At 39.3% G+C, this 20461-nt stretch overlaps 1 pseudogene; it reads left to right on the forward strand.

The window, feature by feature from the left end:
- The window catches only part of LOC105722954 (polycomb complex protein BMI-1-like), a 105078-nt pseudogene extending 96201 nt beyond the window's left edge, over positions 1 to 8877 (forward strand).
- The last annotated feature ends 11584 nt before the right edge of the window (positions 8878 to 20461 follow it).

Here is a 20461-nt window from a genome sequence, read left to right on the forward strand (position 1 = left end):
GTGAGCAGACATAACAATTGACATCTAATGCAAAATAAATAATGTATAGACCACAGTATGTAAATTACCAGTTGGTATTTCTTAGTATAAAGTCAAAGGACATTAGGCAAAAGGAGATTTCAAAGACTCAGCTGCTCAGTTTAATAAGAGAACAAAGAGAGAATAATACCTTCCATTTTTTTTCTACTAGAAAAGAAGTATAGTTTTTGAGTTTCTCTTCTTCCTGGGCTTGCTTCTTTATGACTAAATGCTTGGGGCTTAATCAGCGGGCTCTGGGAGTTGTGCCCTCTCCGTCTTCATTCTGCTGGCTCAATAAGTGACTCTTTTATGAACATTCCTGATATTTTACTGTTTATTATTCAAGTGTCATCTGTTGCTTTCCCTGTTAATGATCAAATTGAGGAATAAGCTGTGTTTCTCAGGAGGTTTAGAGCTAACATTAATTCTATGCCTCATTATTAATGGGTTGATTTTATATGGAGCCATTTTTCCCCTTTGAACTATCAGGAAAAAGCCAATAAAGCCTTTATAAAATGCCCTTTTCTTCTGCTTGCCACTAGTTTGCCTTCCTTTTTCATCTGCGTAGGATAGTGTCTTGAATTGTATGTATTATCAGTCTTCTTTCTTCACCCTTGTCTCTGTACATGAATACACAATTGGAAAGTCTTTCAGACAAAGTAATAGCAATCTAGTTGGCCATTTCCATGCCCAGTTGACTAGCCTGTCAGTCAGCCTATTGGCCTGAAGACTTGTCAGTTGGAAAGAATGCTAGATAATCTGTTATCCAGTATGAAACCAGCCAGTAGGCCAGTCAGTCAGAGTGTCAGACAGTCAGAGAATCACCAAGTTTGTATGTCAATGAATCAGTCTATCAGACAGTCCATCAGATAGCCTGTAAATTATCTATATGATAGAAAACAGTAGCTAATGAATCAGCCTGCAAGACCACTAATGAGATACACAGAAAGCTTGTTCAATAGAGCACAAATAAGTCAGTCAGCCAATCATTTAATTAGTTAGGGAATCAGAAAGTTATCCTATCAACTAAATAAATTTGCCACTCACTCTGTGTGTTTGTAAGCCAGCCAAACAGAAATTTAGTCAGTACAGCATTCGGTTAGCCAGTCAGTAATTCAGTCAGTCAGACAGACAGCTAAACTTTCTTTTAATCAGCCAGCCAAACTTTCTTTTAATCAGCCAGCCAGACAACCAGCACAGGGAAAGGCTGATATGTGGGCCCTTTTGTGACCTTAAGGTGCTAACAACAGCTGGATGAGATAGACATGTTCCATTGTTGCTCAGGTCACATCTCACATCTTGATTGTTACCTTCTAAGATAGTAGAGGATTGCCAAGGCATATAGTACCTTTGTGTAAGTTATTAAAAGGCACCTCCCCATCCACGATAAACTGTAAAAAAGGCAACTTCAGGGATTGATTAGGAAAAGGCACTCTTTTTTTGCTGACACAACCCCAAGCCGGGGCTCAAGTCTTGGTTAGCAGACTGTGGGCTGAATTTCAGCCCCTCTCTTCTCAATTGAGTGCCTTTGTGCCATATACATTGTATAACCATTTGCGAAGGTCCTGTCAGAAGACTTTTTTTTGCCCATGCCTATGTCCTGAATGATATTGCCCAGGTTTTCTTCTAGAGTTTTTACAGTTTTGGGTTTTACATTTAAGTCTTTAATCTATCTTGTGTTGATTTTTTTTTTTTTTTTGAGACAGAGTCTCGCTCTGTCACCCAGGCTAGAGTGCAGTGGCGCAATCTTTGCTCACTGCAACCTCTTCCTCTTGGGTTCAAGCGATTCTCCTGCCTCAGCATCCCAAGTATCTGGGACTACAGGTGCGTGCCACCACACCCAGCTAATTTTTTGTATTTTTAGTAGAGACGGGGTTTCATGGTGTTAGCCAGGATTGTCTTGATCTCCTGACCTTGTGATCTGTCAGCCTTGGCCTCTCAAAGTATTGGGATTGCAAGCATGAACCACCGTGCCCGGCTTTGAGTTGATTTTTTATAAGATGTAAGGATGGGGTCCAGTTTCAATTTTCTGCACATGGCTAGACAGTTATCCCAGCACCATTTATAAAATAGGGAATCCTTTCCCCATTGCTTGTTTTTGCCAGGTTGGTTGATGATTTGATAGTTGTAGGTGTGTGGTTTTATTTCTGAGTTCTTTATTCTGTTCCACTAGTCTATGTATCTGTTCTTGTACCAGTACCATGTTGTTGTGGTTACTATAACCTTGTAGTATAGGTTAAAGTCAGGTAGCGTAATGCCTCCAGCTTTCTTCTTTTTGTCTAGGGATTGTCTTGGTTATATGGGCTCCTTTTTGGTTACATATGAATTTTAAAATAGTTTTCTCTAGTTCACAAGTTACTCCTAATCACATTACCCTCTTTAATTCCATCATAGCACTTACATACTACTTGTTGATATTACCTTGTTTATTTTCTAAATCTTTTAACAGAATTAAAATTTTATAAAAATAAGAATCTTGTTTTGTTTCCTACAGTAGTGTCCCCTATGCTGAATCAGACTCCAAAGTACAGTAAGTTTTTAATAAGTGCTGTTGAATTACTGAATAGATAAACCCAGAAAGTAATTTCTTACATTTGTATAACACATTGGGCTTTATTATTTTTAAAGTACTTTCCTTCAATTATGTGATTTCATCCACACAATAATTGTGTGAGCTAAGTGGCAATTCTCATCCTCATTTGATATGTGGGGGAAGTAAAGCTTTGGAATGTATACTCTAAACAATTTCTCCATGTTATCAACAAGGGGATGTAAGAGTTAGAAACTGAACACAAACCTCTTGACTCCTATTCTACTAATTTTTCTCTAAGTAAAAAGAAATCCCAACCATGGTAATGAGAAGAAGAATAAGGACAACTTTTGTTAGTGGCTTGGAGAGCAGAGTTGGGCAAAAGGGTCTGACAAACTTGTTGGTGTGTCTGTGTCCCCTAATTGACATAAAAGCAACTCAGCAGGTCAATTTCAAAGAAAAATAGTAAAGTGGGCAGGGTTTATGTCTTCCCTTTGGGTTTCCTGTGCCCAACATTTAAGTCTATTGCCTGTCACCACAGAACTTCTCCCACTGTTTGGACTTTCTCAAACTCCACCTCCACCTTTTCATAAGTGCCCCTTTATTCTTTCAGGGCACATCTGACGCTCACATTTTTAGTTGTACTGATATACATATGGCTTAAGAGACCAACATGTTACCCAACTTAAAGTTATAACATGTTGGTATTTATTTATTTATTTTCAATGGCCTTAAGGGTATAATTTTTTTTTTTTGGTACATGGATGAATTGTATATTGGTAAAGTCTGGAATTTTAGTGTACCCATTGCCTGAGTAGTGTACATTGTACCCAATAGGTGGCTTTTCATCCCTTACCCCCTTGCGCTCTCCCCCTTCAGAGTCTCCAATGTGCATTATACCACTCTGTATGCTTTTGCATACCGATAGCTTGCAAGCTCTCCCTTGTAGGTGAGACTATGTGGTATTTGGTTTTCCATGTCTGAATTACTTCACATAGAACAATGGCCTCCAGTTCTAGCCATGTTGCTGCAGAAGGCATATTACTTTGTTCTTTTTCATAGATGAGTAACATTCTTGGTATATGTATATACCATATTTTCTTTATCCACTTATCAGTTGATGGACATTTAGGTTGATTCCATATCTTTGCAACTGTGTGTAATGCTGCAATAAACACACACATGCAGGTGTCTATTTCACATAATATTTTCTTTTCTTTTGGGTAGTTATGAGTAGTGGGACTGCTGAATCTAATTTTAGTTCTTTGAGAAATCTCCATACTGTTTTCCATAGAGGTTGTACTAATTTACATTTCAACCAGCAATATATAAGTGTTCCCTTTTCACCACATCCTTGCCAACATGTTTTTTGACTATGTGTGTATGTGTGTTTGTGTGTGTGTGTGTGTAATTTTTTTTGAGACAGAGTCTCACTCACTCTGCCACCCAGGCTGGATTGTGGTGGCATAATCACGGCTTACTGCAGCCTAAAACTCCAGGGCTCAAGTGATTCAACCATCTTAGCCTCCTGAGTAACTGGGACTACAGATGTGTACCACTAGGCCTGACTAATTTGTTTAATTATTAGTTTTTGAAGAGATGGGGTTGCACTATGTTGCCCAGGCTGGTCTCAAACTCCTGAGTTCAAGCAATCATTTCACCTTAGTCTCCCAAAATACTGGGATTACAGGTGTGAGTAACCACATGCAACCTGTTTTTTAACCTTTTACCTAGCCTTCTGGGTAGGGTAAAGTTTGGTATCTCATTGTGATTTTAATTTGCATTTCCCTGAAGACAATGTAATGATGTTTGATGTAATGGCCATGTTTTTTTCATATTTCTTGGCTATTTGTATATCTGGTTTTGATAAATGTCTATTTGTGACATTTGTCCATTTTTTTAAAAGGGATTTTTTTTCTTGCTGATTTGTTTATATTACTTGTAGATTCCAGATATTAGTCTTCTGTTGGATACATAGTTTGCAAATATTTTCTCCCAATCTCTACATTATTTATTTACTCTGATGGCTATTTCTTTTGCTGGGAAGATGCTTTTTAGTTTGATGAGGTCCTATTTATTTATTTTTGTTTTTGCTGAATTTACTTTTGGGGTCTTAGTCATAAATTCTTTGCCTAGGCGAGTGTCCAGAAGAGTTTTGCCTGTATTTTCTTGTGGAATTTTTATAGTTTCAGGACTTAGATTAAAGACTTTAATCCATCTAGAGTTAATTTTTGTATATGGTGAGAGATAGGGCTCCAGTTTCATTCTTCTACATGTGGCCATCCAGTTTTCCCAACACCATTTATTAAATAGGGTGTCCTTTCCCCACATTATGTTTTTGTATGCTTTATCAAAGATCAGTCAGTTGTAAGTATTTGGCTTTACTTCTGGGTTCTCTATTCTGTTCTATTGGTGTCTATGTATATACTTTTATATCATCAGTAGCATGCTGTTTTGGGCACTATAGCCTCATAGTATAATTTGAAGTTGGGTAATGTGATGCCTGCTGAAGATTGCCATTTGGGCTCTATTTTTGGCACCATATAAATTTTAGGGTTTTTTTTTTATAATTCTGTGAAAAATGATATTGGTGGTTTGATAGAAAATACATTGAATCTGTAGATTTCTTTGAACAGTATGGCCATTTTCATGATATTGATTCTTTCAATCCATGAGCATGGGTTGTATTTCCATTTGTTTTTGTAATCTATGATTTCTTTTAGCAGTGTTTTGTAGTCCTCCTTGTGGATAACTTTCATGTTTTTGGTTAAGTATATTCCTATTTTATTTTATTTGCAGCTATTATAAAAGGGAATGAGTTTTTGATTTGATTATTAGCTTGTTTGGTGGTGTACAGCAGTGTTACTGATTTGTGTGCATTGATTTTGTTATCTGAAACATTGCTGAATTCAGTTATTAAATCTAAAAGTCTTTTGAAGGAGTCTTTAAGGTTCTCCAATGATTGTATCATTGGCAAGCAAAGATAATTTGACTTTTTTTTTTTCTGAATTGCATGCCCTTTATTTCTTTTTCTTGCCTGATTGCTCTGAACTTCCATGTTGGTATTTTAACCTAGAGACAATACCTGAGCTCAAAAGAGTAAGCTGAGTAGTAAAATTTCAGGAATGATTTAAAGCCAGTGGACAAGAACTTAGTATGTGAGATTTTCTTATATTTTGTTTTTGTATTTAGGGATTTCCCAGTAGACACCTTGGCAGGGAGATCCAACCTGGGACTCTGGCTCTTGAGTGCCCCACTAATGGACCAGAATGTCCTTGGCTTCATCTACCACTTCAACTCTTTTTGAGATTTAGAAGGCAATCACTCACATTTACTGAACATCTCTTATATAGCAAACTGGCCCAGTGTCTAAAAACTTTGACCTATACCATTGTGATAAACTTGGCAAGTTGCCTACTCTCTATCCATTCTTTCTTCCTCCTAAACAGAACCATAATTTTGTTTGAGTAAATAATGCACTCACTTAAAATACTCCTCTCTACAAACTCCCTGCAAAGAGTTGTGATAATGTGACCCATTGTGGCCAATGATAGATTGAGCTGGTGCTCATCCTGTGCATTTTGCCCTTCTTCCTTTCACACCTAGAGTGTGATGCAACTTGAGAGCACAAGGAAAAATATACATGCTAAGGATTTGAATGCCAAAAATCCCAAGAACCTGATACTTAAAGACTTTTTAGAACAACTGTTCCAATCCTCTGTGGTCTACTTCTATGATTTTTTTTTAGTGACCCAAATAAAGCCCTTATTTATCTAAGCCACTTTAGGTGAATTTCTATTACACAAAGTCAGCACAATCTTAACTGATAAAATAATCTTATTTAATGTTCTCATCAACTTCATGAGGCAGGTTTTATTATTCCAATTGGACACATGAAGAAACAGATTAAGAGATTTGTCTAAGTCTACACAGCTTTTAAATAGTAGATTCTGGATCCAAATTTAGATCTATCTGATTCCAGTTCCTATGTTCTTTCTTCTATACCATTGTGTGACAGCTTTCTTACAGGATACTCTGCCAGAGAGAAATCGTGTGTGTGTGTGTGTGTGTGTGTGTGTGTGTGTGTCTTAGACAAGGAGAGAGGGAGAGAGAGAGAGGGAGAAAAAAAGAGAGAGAGAGAGAGTGACATGCAACCTTTTGAGAGAAGAATCAATCACTGCCCTCATCAGGTATTTTCTAGGTTCCTTGTGGTACTGACTGAATCATATGCAAATAAGATATGTATCTATATAGGAAGGGACCAGGAAACTTTGTTCTTACCTCCCAGGAGCTTTAAGTCTAAGATCAATAGCCCTAATTTATCTCTTCCATGCATTCCCACAGCACTGTCAGAACCACCTGTTGTCATTTAGGTGTAACTTTAATCCATTTATCTATTAATTTAATGGACATTTATTAATTACATTTTCCTGTCCAGGCACACCAGAAAAAAACACTGGGCTGAGTCTGAAGAACTGAGTCCTAGTTCTGGTACTACCGCTAGGAATGAGTTCTAGGCCTCAGTCCTTCCATCTATATAAGAAGGACATTTGGCTAGATAATCTCTGAAAAAACTTATAGCCCTAACAGACTTGGTTCCTTTGAATTGATTCAGGTTTGGCTGAAAAGGTGTTTTAGGGCCTTTTGAAATGTCTGGGATTTTCCCAGAGATGATAAGAAATTATGGAAGTTTTTGAGGTTATACTTGAGTAGAGCTTCTAAGTTAAAATTGCAACTTTCAGTTTCCTGGTTGTGTAGTCTTGGGTGAGTTCTTAACCTCTCTGTGTGAGTTTTTATAGAATGGCAATAACAATTGCACCTATGGCATAGCATTCTTACTAGGATTAATGACAAATGAACATAAAAAGCCTATAGCACATTGACTGGGAAAAGCAAAATGATTAATCCATAGCAACCATGATTAATCTTTCTGCCTTCTAGACATTCCCTCTATTTTCTAGCCATGTTACTAGGCCCGCTTTTATCTTTTCCTGCCATCATACAAGGAAAACAGCTGCTCTTGCTGAAAGAGAATTGGCAGGGGTGAGTGTGGGGGTGGGAGCAGAGGTGATGTTGTCAAGGAAGCCCTGATTGGAATTAGGAATACCTTCAAGCCCAACAGAACAGTATTAATTCCTGATCACAATTCTTCCTCATGTTCCTTCCCCAGGGCACAGAAGAGGAGCCAGGCCTTGGAGGTAGCCCAGCTGAATATCCAGAAAGCAGAGACTCCTCTTTGTTTGTTGACAGTGGCATCTGTGGCTCACTTTAGGATGGCCGGTTGGCCCACATTCATTTTTTATTGAATGACTTTTAACTTTCATTGTCTTTTCTACTTGCTTTAATAGCCTCTCAGTGGCTGCTTTTCTGAGATCTTTCATAACACAAAAATGCATTGAACAATCGAAGTCAAAATCACTGAGCTAAATCTCCACTTAATGAGTGTGCTTTGTGGAGGATACTTCATTGATGCCAGAACTGTAATAGAATATCTACATTCCTTCTGTAAAACCTGTATTTTGTGTTACCTATAGACCAGCAAATATTATCCTGTTATGTTCAAGTTCACAAAACCATTATGCTCCTGAATATAACATCAGATAAAAATCCTCAATATATTGTATACAAATTACTTCCAGGTCTTTTCAAAAATAAAATGATAAGGGATCTTTATGCATCTCTTCAGCTGTTGATGCCAATGACTCTATTGAAAATAGGGAAGTTGCAGATGTAGATAAGAGAATTACAACTAATGATGAGACAATAAGTTTATCCATTGGCTTTTTCTGACCAGAACAGGAAGTAAACAAAGACAAAAAGAAGTTTAAGGAGGTCGTGAATGATACAAGTTATTTATAACGTTCAGCTGGAATGACTGTGATGCACCTAAGGAACATACCTTATACTTCCCAGACTGATGTCATGTATGAAGAGGAATATTTAAAGGATAAATATACTCTACTGTATATTACTTACATTTAAATTTGGGTAAGAAATTAACTTCTTCCTTTAATGTACGGTGTTTGACCTATTAGTAAAAGAATGAAACTTAGTCGCTGGAGAGATGAACTGACAAAAATGCTGGAGAACTGGAATGTGACTTTGGAAGTGACAAGGCCAATGACCCAGTAAGAGTTACTTCCTCTAGCTCTTCTTGTTTGCCTAGCCACGCTACTCCAATCCAGTCTGCTCATCTTCAGTTTCCTCACATATCCAGTACTATGAATGGCACCAGCAACAGTCCCACTGTTAACTACCAATCTTTCTCTGCCTATAGACCTAAAAAATCATCAGCAAATGGGTTATCAGAAACTTCATTCTTAGGTTGATACCTGAGGCTATTAAGGAAAAAAATATTCAGCTCTTAATTAATTAATTTATTTTTTTGAGACAGGGTCTTGCTCTGTTGCCTAGGCTGGATCATAGTGGTGTGATCACAACTCACTGAAGCCTAGACCTCCTGGGCTCAAGCTAACCTTCCACCTCAGTCTCCCAAGTAGCTGAGACCACAGGTGGATGCACCATGCCCAGCTAATTTTTTAAACTTTTTTTTCAAATGTAGAGACAGGGTTCTCTCTATGTTGCCCAGGCTGGTCTCAAACTCCTGGGCTCAAGCAATCCTCTCTCCTTGTCCTCCCAAAGTGTTGAGATTACAGATGTGACCCATAGTGCCCAGCTAAGTTCCTAATTTATATAGGTATTTCTATGCCATTAGGGCTTTACAAACACGAATACATGTAACTATGGTCAAATTTGCTTTCTTTTGTAGTGACATCGAATTTGACTATAAATGGTGGACTAAGTGTGACATTCATATATACATTACTTGGAAAGAAAGATTGTTCTTAAAAAGAACTGGTTTTTGTGTGGGCAGATGATGTTTTATTCTGTGTGAAGTGGTTGCTGTGAACACTGTTTGAATGTGAAAACACTCTGTGATAGACGTAAACCTTGGTCCATAGTTTGTCAATCTCCGTTAATATCTGTGTTACATGCTCTTGGATTGTTCTTGTTATTATGTTGATTTATGAACCTGTAGACAATACATGCTTTTTATTTTGAAATTTAAAAAATAAAAAGAATATGCATAGAATGATGCATAGACTATACATAGAATGCTGCAATGTAACTGTGAATAGCCATTTCTTTCATATTTAACCATTTTGATTTCTTCATTTCATTTTACTTCTCTGTTATTGCACAGAACGATCTTAAGAAAGTAAACAGCAGTTTTACAGTTTGTGTGCTTTAAAAGTGGGTGCTGTTGTTTATTTTTACTGACTTGTTTAAATGAATATATTTTGTAAGAGTCAGATGGCATTATGCTTGCTTTACAATGTTGTATTGGTACAGAAACAGTATTGTATATTTATAAGCATAATAATGAAAACATTGTGTTTCATGTACTTAGAAGTGATAGTTCAAGTTATCCAAGCTAGTTCAGACTTGGCAGATACTCTGTATTTGAGCCTTGCTTATCATCATATAACATTTTAAATGTGGATACACAATTCTAAATTGTTTTCCATTGGAATAAATTGACAAATCATTACAATGTTGAAATATTTCCCATAATACATTTTTTACTTTTAAATTTTATTACTATAATAAAGAAAAACTTTTAAACAAGGAATATGAAAACTATGTATATTGTTCTAAATTTTGTCTGTTGGCTAGGCTGTAATCATTGTGTTTTTAAAATGTATGTCAGTAACTATAATTCTATAGCAATTTTTAAAATGAAATTTTTAAATTTTTAAATGAATCAGAACTTTCTTTTTTTAGTAAGAGGCATAGTAGCATTTTCTAATTTAATAATTACTTTAACAGTTACAAACAATGGAACATACCTTCTCTGTAATGTCCGATAATAGAAATAATTTATTATGATCTTCTACATGTATTAATTTTAAAATAGAGTGAGCATGTTGAACATAAAATATGAATAACTCCAACAATTTTCCATATATATTTTCCTTTGGTCAAATTGTGTATATTTATGATCCATCAATTATATGTGAGACTGTTTATTCTATATGAATATTGTTTCAGGTTTGTATAAAAAAATTGCGGCTAAACATTTTATTGTACCCTGTCTGTAAATGCAGCACAATTCTATCATTTTGTCTTGTTTATCACTATTAAATCACTACATTTGCATATTTTTAAAAAGCAGGACCGGGAACATCCTAGATTTTGCCAAATAAGAGTTCCAAAAGACAAGATTGTAGGAGGGAAGGTACAGTTTGTATTAGATGCCCATATTTTATCTTCTGGGTTTTACTTTCCCTTGAAGGCTCTGGATCTCTCTGCCACCCCTTGTAAGGAAACACACTTCTCAATTTAATGAGCATGGAGAAATTCCCAGGTTTGGACAAAGAAGAGCTTGGGAAGGAAAGCCTGCAGGAGGGGAAGGATTGGCTGCCCACAGCTCACCCCTCAGGATGATCTCTTTCTCAGCAGACAACACTGCCCCACTACTCATTCAACTCTATCTCAAGAAGGTATGCAAACTACATAAATTTGTGATTATATTTGGCCACAAATAATAAAAGCAAATAAGAAAACAAAGAAACTCGGAAGTTTAAACAAGCAAGGCGTTTGCTTTTCTCATATAACAAAAAATCAAAAGCTAGCAAGTCCAGGAACCACTGTATATCCAGGCCCTTGTATCTTTATGCTCTGCCATTCTTGCCTGTGGCATCATCCTGATGATATAGGTATCTATCTATAGGACAGATTGCTCCTGAAGCTCCAGGCATCATGCCTGCTTTGCAGGAAGAAAGAAGAGGATAGGAACAAGGCAAAACTTATGTGCCTACTGAGTCCATCCTTTAAAAAAACAAAACAAACAAAACAAAACAATGAACTTCTGGAATCCTGACACAGTGACTTCTGTTTATATCTCCTTGACTACCTGTCTTCTGGCTACCTCTCTATGAAGCAAGGAGGGCTGAGAAGTGTAGTTTGTTCAGCTGGACGCACTTCTGCCTCAAATAAAATTAATGCTCTATTAGAAAGGAAGAAGAGACTGGATATGGGATAAGAACAAGCAATCTGCCACACACATTTTCTGCTTCTTTGCAGCACAGTTGAAATTGGCTGTCATTTCACAAATAATTGTATTAAATACTAAAAACAAAGCAAAGAAGGAAAGAATGATAAGAAAATAAAATCTTATTAACAAAGTCAGTTTTACAAAGCAGTTCTTTGTGGTCAGAAGACAAGTATCCAGGAGCCCCTACAACTTCAGTGGGGCCTCCCTAGCACCACCTCCCAGGAAACTAAATTTCTGCCCTCCCAGCTTCCTTCTAAATCGCAAGTGCCACCTCTCCTGTTTATTTTACTGTCTTTTTAAAATGAGTATCTTTTGTAAGAATCAGATGGCATTACGTTTCTTTTACAAGGGTGCATTAGCACAGAAACAGTATTGTATATTTATAAATATAATAATGAAAATATTAGAAGGATAAGAAAGGTACCTTTGGAACACTCTGTTGGATCTCACAAGCTCTTTCTAACTGAAGGCCAAAGACAGGGTTTGCCTAGGGCCCAATCTCCTCAGGAACAGTTTTCAGCCTGCCCCATTCATAGTCCATAGACTGGGCTTGGTTAACAGGGATGTCAGCAGTGGCAATGAGAAATTGAAGATTAGAGGCCCTTCTCCCATTTCTCTGGTTGCTGCATAAACCTGCTGGATCCTGGACCAATGTGAGAGGTGACATTAATGGCTTACATGGAGGTAAGCAAATGAATGGAATATGCCATGTATACCTTCATTTGTACTTGAGAGTCATACCTAATGCAAATGCTTTTCTCATTCCAGTGGCTCCTCACTCTTCCTCCACATGGCCCTTTGATGCCGACGTTATCTACATGTTTCTTGTTGTGCTCACCCTCTGTGTCCCAACCCCCCATGAACTCCACATCCTAGCCAAGATGTTTCCCACTGGCATCTAAAAGAGATTAGACATCATTTGCACGATATCTAAATATCATGTAGTGGTTAAGAGCTTCATCTCTGAAGGGGGCAAATACTGCCTTCCCTATTGTCTACTTAAGATAGCCTTTGGTAAGTCATTTAACCTCACTGTGTCTCAGTTACCCAACTGAAACGGAGATAATAACATTACCTGCCTTGTAAGTTTGTTGTCAGGATTGAATGAGTTAGTTCATAAGGTACTTGTCGTATAGTTAGTTCTCAATAAATGTTAGCTACTTTAATACAGCTATGGGCTTTTGGCATGTTAGTCCCTCTGCTTAGAGCACCGTTTTCCACCTCCTCTGTTGGAAAACTCTCTTTTTTCCTTCCAAAATCACTCCAAATTTATCTCCTTTGTTAAGTGTTGCTTGAGTCCCCTAAGCAAAATTAGGGATTTACTTAGGTTTACTTAACACTTTGCACACAGAGCTCACTAAACTGGAACCTCCTTGAGGGCAAGACTCTATGTCTTGTTTCTTTGTCTTTAGCATCTTGCACAGGACCTGACCTACAGTAAACTCTTGGTGGCTGTTTGGGAATGAATGAATGAATTGATGATGAATGCAAAACAAAATGCAACAAGTGGGATCATCATATTCTCCCTGCCCAAGACTCCCCAATGACAGATTTTATAAGTTCTGTCACATACACATCACTTTCACAGAATTTAATATAATACCCTCTTTCATGATGTCCTAAAATGTGTCCCAGATCTCCCCCCCCTTTTTTTTCATGATAATCTATGAATGTTAGAACTCATGGGAGGGCAGGTGTTTGGGAGGACAGGAGTTGGGGTGGAAGAAGACTAAATCATCAAGATCTCCAGGAATGACACATCCCATTTCATTCCTTTTTCATAGGGTATGCTCTTAAAGATGTTTCTTGAGGCAAGGTGACACTTTCATGATCTACAGCAGTTCCTGTCTGTGGAAAGAATGGGGCAGCTGTGCCTGATTATAGAGAAAGAGGCTGGGAACTAAGCCAAAGCAGTCATAAAAGGATACAGAGGCTGGCCATAGGCTTATGTTGTCAGATAATCAAGGTCCCAAGCAGAATCAGGTATGGTTGGCAAGTTATTTGAACCAGATTGAAGGAAGGAGTAGTGCCCTCACTTTGATAGTTCCCCTTGAGCCCAAAACTTGGGTACTCACATGAACTAAAAACTCTGACAAGGATGACTTTGATTAGAGTGTTAGGCCATAAAGGATGAGGGATGAGGTGTGGAAAATTTACAAAATCAAACTGCAATGTGCTTGCTGCTTTTCCTATGGATTTGCCACTGAGTCACTATGTGACCTTGGGTAAGTTCTTTTTTTTCTAAGCCTCGATCTCCCCATCTCTACAACAAGGCAGCTAGACTTGATAATCTCTAAGAACCTTACAGCTCTGTAATTCTGGCATAAATTGTGAACTGAGATATCCAAAGACCCTTACAACCAGGAGAGATTCATCTGTCTGGCTAGAAAAAAGAGGCTGCCCAGCATGAGGACAGGGGTTTGTGTAGGATGATTCCTTTGAGGGCCCAATGATCCCTGAATGTCTGTCCCCCAAGTGGGTCTGGGGCTAATTTGAGCTCACCCAAATGTCCTAGACTTTGTATTCTTTGTATTTATTTTTGAGTGCCAACCCCAGCATGAGGTCCTGGCCTTGAAAGGTCTAAGAGAGGCCTTGGCTAATGAAGGCATTTCTTCCTGAGAGAAATTGAAGTGCATTTTCCAGGCTGAGAAGGTGATAATTTTCTCATTTAAATCACATCTATTATAGACTTAAGTGGGGTTTATTTGGAGAATAATTTAGTTTCTCAAGACAACTGGAAAAAAACCTATTAGCAGTGGGAGACTGCTCCAAGCATATGGCTTTTTTTTCCCCCTGGGATTGGTAGGGTGGAGAGGAGGTAATTTACTAGCATTTTTATAGTTCTTTGAAGCTGAGAGTGGTATGGCCAGAAGGAAACATGGTTCTTTAGCTCTGGGGCACAGCCTGCGAATCCGCATGTTGCTTTCTAGGAATTGCAAGAAGGGAAACATCCTTAAACTACAGAGAAAATGGGTAGAAGGATAACAAAGGCACAGAAATGATACAAGGAGAAGCAGTAGGATCTGACTTATGGAGAAGGTTTGAGGTCATCTAAAGTAAAGAATGATGGGATGGTGATATTTAAAGACTGGAAGGGCCTTCAGTGATTGCCTGGCTCAAATTCCACCATTTTACAAGTTAGGAAGCTGAAGCCCAAGGGCAGAGACATGTCTGAGTTCATACACATGTATGAACACACTCACAAACACTCCTTAAAGTTATGGAATCATAGATACACAGTGTCCTGGAACTGAGCCACTGTAACACAGCTTATCTGATCCCCCTCCCCCACTTATGCTATCAATGCGGATCTAGAGGCCCAGAGAAGAGAAAGAATCAACCCAAGGTAACACAGAGAGTCAGTGGCAAGCTAGGGAATGGAGACACGGAGAAAGAGGTGTTTGGAAACTCCTTAAATCATGAAGTGGGGGATGGAAGAAAAGGCTGCGGGGACTTGACACCAGGGAATAAGCAGGCAGACCACACACCAAGAGTAAGTGTGTTTACTCTCTCTAAGGCAATCCTGTCCTGGACAGTGGTCTTTCATTTCCAAAGACTTCTGCAGAATGAAGGCTTGTACACTAGAAGCACATGAAACAATTGCTTGGTTTCCATTATTTTTCTCTTCTCATCTCTTTTCACTTACCCTATCCTGTCTTGACCTCCTCAGTTTCTCTCTCTAGTTTCTCTCTCTTCCTTATACTCTTTGTTTCAGAATCACTACTCCTAGGCCCTATCTTAGTTGTATAGGTTGTGTCTACACTCAGCTGAGTGGCACCCTTAGAGTTGCAGTGTGCATCCTGTATAACTCTGCAGAATTCCTGATCCACCCCATGAACAACAAAATGCTTATTACCTTGCCTCAGGTAGATATATGGGAAGGAAGGCCTAAGCTAAACACTAATGATGCCATTTTCCCTCCCTGGTGTCATATCATTTTCAAAACGAGAGCTAATTGCCCCCAGTGAATTTCTAATTGATGGATGATTATAGTTGGAAATATGAAGTTAGGGGAGGGGGAATAATATTGGGGGATATAATTACTCCAAATATAATACCTTACAGATCTAGCATCAAGGACTTAAAGTTTGAGAATTCTTTCAATGTAACACTCATGACTGAGCACCTACTTTGTGCTAAGTTTTGTGTTAGGTATGGGAAAGGCATGAGAGTGAGAAAGTGGCAGGGAAAAATTACAAAAACCATTTCACAAGAAGTAGTACAGGTGATTGCTTAAGGAGCTAATTACAACTCGAAGCTGAAGAAAGTGTGAGCTAAACAGCTCCTTATAGAAGTACAAAGGTGGGGCATGATATCTTCTAGTGGGGGTGGGGGAAAGGAAGGCTGCACAGAAGAGCTAGCATTTGTGTTCTGCCTAGAAAGCTGAAAAGGATTTCTCCCAAATCAGGGGAGGTAAGGGAAAAGGGAACAGAGGGATGAGTAAATGCCTGGGGGAGGCATGTTTGAACCCTGTGATGGGAGGATACCAGGGAGGAAAGGGTAGATGAAGTTTTACAGGTTAAAAGTGGTATAGAAGGGAAGCCTGCAATGCCAGGCTAAGGGATTTGGGTCTTATCCTTGGGGAAATGCGGAGGCATTGAGGAATTTTAAGCAGGGAAGTCACATGATCATATTTTGTTGATTGTTTTGTTTTCTTTCTCTGGATAACAATTACGGAAGCCGTGTGGAAGACTGACTGGAAGAGGGGAAGCCTGAAAACAGGGAGATGAATTAGAACATTTTGAAGGACAGAACTGAGTCAGTGTAACAGATAGAAAAGATACTTTGGTAGCAGATCAACGGAATTTGAATAATATCAGACTGAGGGGTTTATGAGTCAGCTACTAATGGTCCAAAACAATCACTGATCTCAATGCCACATAACAATAAGCATTTATAATATCAGCAGGTCAACTAGGGTTGTGATAACTAGGCTGGGCTTGTGCTGGATTGGGTACAGGGGTGAGAACGAACACACAAAGCTTCTTAATACCCAGCTTCAGAATTGACATACTGTCACTTATGCCAGCCTTCCATTGGCTGAAGAAAATCACATAACTGGGCCTAGAATCAGAGTAGAAGGGCACTATAATGTTACATGTCAACAATGAGCATGGATAATAAGAAGGGTGAATAATTGAGACCATTAATACAATCAGTCTACCACAGTTGGATCTGAAGGATGAGACAAAGGGAGAAAGATAAAAAAGACCACATGGCATGTTTGAGAAACAAACAAAAGGCTAATGTGGGTATACCACAGACAGCAAGGAGGGAGAGTGGTGTGATATAAAGCTGGAAGGTGCCAGATCATGTAGGTTCTCACAGGCCACAGCAACGGTTTTAGTCTTTATCCTGAGAGCAATAAGAAATCACTATAGAGATTTAAGTAGAGGAAGGACATTCTCCAGATTTTTAGCTGGGCCAAATGGATAGCTTATCACGCCATTCAATGACATAGTGAAGCCTAGAAAAGCCTGAGTTCTCCAGCTGGAAGACCAAGGTTAGATATGTGGTAGATCTTGATGAGTCTAAGCCAAGGTTTCTCAGTGTTTAGTGCTATTGACATACTAGGTGAGATCAATCTTTGTTGTGGGGCTTGTCCTGTGCATCTATGCCCCCCAAGTTGTGATAACTAAAAATTTCTCCAAACATTGTCAAAGTCTCTGGGGACCAAAATCACCCTTGGTTTGGAAGCACTGGATCTAAACTAACCCTGGTCTAATCTAACCCTGTTCTAAATTAACCGTGGTAATTTCATTTCCTTCGCCGCTGATTAATTAGGAATTGGCATATGTTTCAAAGTGCTGACTGCCCCCTGATATTCATTCTCCACTTCTTTCATAGCAATAGAGTGCCAATTTTTAGCCGGGCACATTGCTATCAGATTCTCTGGCAGTGGGGTGTAGGAATGACATTAGGTTTTTGCCAATGAGATTCAAGTGGAAGTGTTGTATTTGAATTCTGGGAAGGCTCCTTAAAATGGATAGTGTGTCTTCTCTTTTGTTTCCTTTGTCATCCTTTCTGAATATGAATGTCATAACTGGAGCTCCAACAGCCATTTGGGGCCATGTAGATATGGGCAATTCTATAAGAATGGCAGAATAGAAGGCTGGAAGGATCCTGGGTCTCCGACAACTTCTTGAGGCTATCATACTGGCCCTAGGCTGCCTTCCCCTGGGCTTCTATATAGAAATAAAATGTTATTTTATTTAGAACATCCATTTTGTTTTTTGTTTTGTTTCATTTGTTTGTTTTTCTGCTGTATTGCTGCTGAATCTAATCCTAACTGCAGAAGCACATAAAGTGCATAGTGCAATTCTTACACCGATGACATGTGAGGAGAAGTCTATTGTGGAGCTTGGAGGAAAGGTTAATTCACTTGATCATCACCAAAAGGCGAAGAAGTGACAGGAAAGATTTTCGCTGTCTAAAAATGAGTCAAAAGGAAGGATTGATTCTCTTTTTCAGCCTTTGGTCATTAGTGTATGGAAACTTTATGCCTGGCACTGTGGCAGCCATCTTTTGACCATAAGAGGAGTAACTGACATGCTAAGGATAACAGAGCAGATAGATGGAAAGAACCTGGATTCTTCATATCACTGAGGCACTGAATTGACCAACGCCAGAACAGACTACATCCAAAGCATTTGTTAGATAAAGCCAATACATTGTTACCATAATTTAATCATTTTTACTTAAATTTCTGTTATTGCACCTTAAAGTCTCCAAAATGATGCAAATAGGATATGAAGGAAAATAATGAGCTAAGTTACCATATTTTGAATTTGAAAAAATTTGTAGGACATCTATTTTTTGTTTTTTTGACACGGAGTCTTGCTGTGTCAGCCAGGCTGGAGTGCAGTTGTGCTATCTTGGCTCACTGCAACCTCCACCTCTTGGTTCAAGCAATTCTCTTGACTCAGACCCCCTAGTAGCTGGGATTACAGGTGTGCACCACCACACTTGGCTAATTTTTATATTTTTAGTAGAGACAGGATTTCACCATGTTGATCAGGCTAGTCTTGAACTCCTCATCTCAAGTGATCCTCCTGCCTCAGCCTCCCAAAGTTCTGGGATTGCAGGCATGGGCCACCATGCCCGGCCTGACATCTATATTTTCAATGCCTAATAGTCACTTGGCCATATAGATTTGAGCCTAAAAGAAGATATGAGATTGGCCTTAGTAATGGGGAAGAAGCTCTGGTCCTCCTTGCAGGTGGGGGCCTGGCTGTCCACTGTGACCTACCTCCCACTTCCTTATGGGTAATCTATTGGCAGGGTCACAGTAGGGGAGCTCTACTTCAGGGTCTCAGGGAAAGAATAGCAGGGAGCTGCAAAAGAGGGGCACGGGCCTCATTAGAATCAGAATGATATTCCCAAGGCCCAAAGTCAGCACTTGTTCAGGCTGACCTCAGAATGCACTGGTAATACTGTCCCTCCCACTTCCCATACCAGAAATTCTGAGCTTGGCTTATAGCGGTAGCTGTGGGGAAAATCCAAGTACCTGTGGGACCCCTCCTAGTGTCACTAGCTGATTATTATCCCTATACTGATATTAAAGCTTGACGCCTCTGGCTGAGATCCTACACATGCTCGTAACCACCTTAGGACAGTACAGTGTGGACAAAGCTTGCCAGCTAGCAAAGCAAGTCAGACTTTCTGGAATTATTTATGCCTAAACCAGAAGCCCTCCTACCACTGCCTTTAGTTTTAGACTGGGGCCCAAGAAGCTCTAGGAAGGAAGCACAGAGCCATTGGGTTTTGAAGGAAGCTGTAACACTTTGCCTTTGTCTTTGTTACTCAGTTTCAGGCTTTATAGGGAAGCAAGAACTCCTCATGGCCTCAGCATATCATGGGTTAAAGCCAAAAGCAGCTGGAAGCACAAACTAAAGGATATATTTGGAAGGTGGATTCCTCCTCCTCTTCCTCCGGAAGGGGCAGGCAGACCTTGGCCTCATGCCCAGATCACAGAACCACAGACTCAGAGCTGAAAGAGCCCTTAGCTATCAGGCAGGAATTCTTAGCCTACAAATCCATGAGTCACTTGAAATTATATGCTAAACTGTGGTATCTGCATCTACAGATTTCGTCAGAGTCTCAGAAGTCTGTGATTCCACGAAAAGTTAAGAGGCATTACAAACCCTTTAAGTTACAAACAAGGCACTGAGAGGGGAGGAGCTCTCCCAAGGCCACAGAATTAGCCAGGGTCAGAGCTGGGATTAGAAATCAGGCCTCTGACATCAGTGCAGACACTCTGCACTATGCAGTAATCCTTTAAACCTTTCTCTTCAAGCTGTGGTTTCCTGGGCACATAGGGTAATAGGGAAAGAAGGTGATTGCAGCGGTAAGCTAGATCTGGGCAGCAAGTTCAACCCAGACCGCGTCTGTAGGCATTTTGTAGGTGGTGGAATAGGCTGGAGGGGAAGATGGGAGGAGTGTCAGGGAACCCAGGAGTCTTATCGGGGAAGCTACCAGGGTGCTTTCTCCATGCTTTGCCGAATCCCTTTCTTTCTCTTTCCCTCTGGCTACAGGATTATATCTTCTTACTTGTCTTACACATTATTACTGACTCAGTTTCCTTGGGTTCCACGTCAGTATGCTTAGCAGGAGTTTAACTGTGGATTTGGATATAGTCTCCTCAGCTTCTTCCATTTTTTCTTTGCCTTGCTGAAGAGTGAGCATTTAGGAACTTTGGGTGTTGGTGCTTTTCACTTCTGGGCCAGGGGAAAACCAAAATAACTAAGGAATCTTATAGAAAGTATTGAGTAACTAGCCCAGATCTACCACTAAGCTCAGTGGCCTGTAGAATGTCAAAGGGGAAAGAGATCTTAGAAAGTTCATCAAGTCCTTGA

This window comes from Aotus nancymaae, unplaced genomic scaffold (assembly GCF_030222135.1).
Source record: "Aotus nancymaae isolate 86718 unplaced genomic scaffold, 86718_ANA_hifiasm-v0.15.2.pri h1tg000081l, whole genome shotgun sequence".
Lineage (NCBI taxonomy): Eukaryota > Metazoa > Chordata > Mammalia > Primates > Aotidae > Aotus > Aotus nancymaae.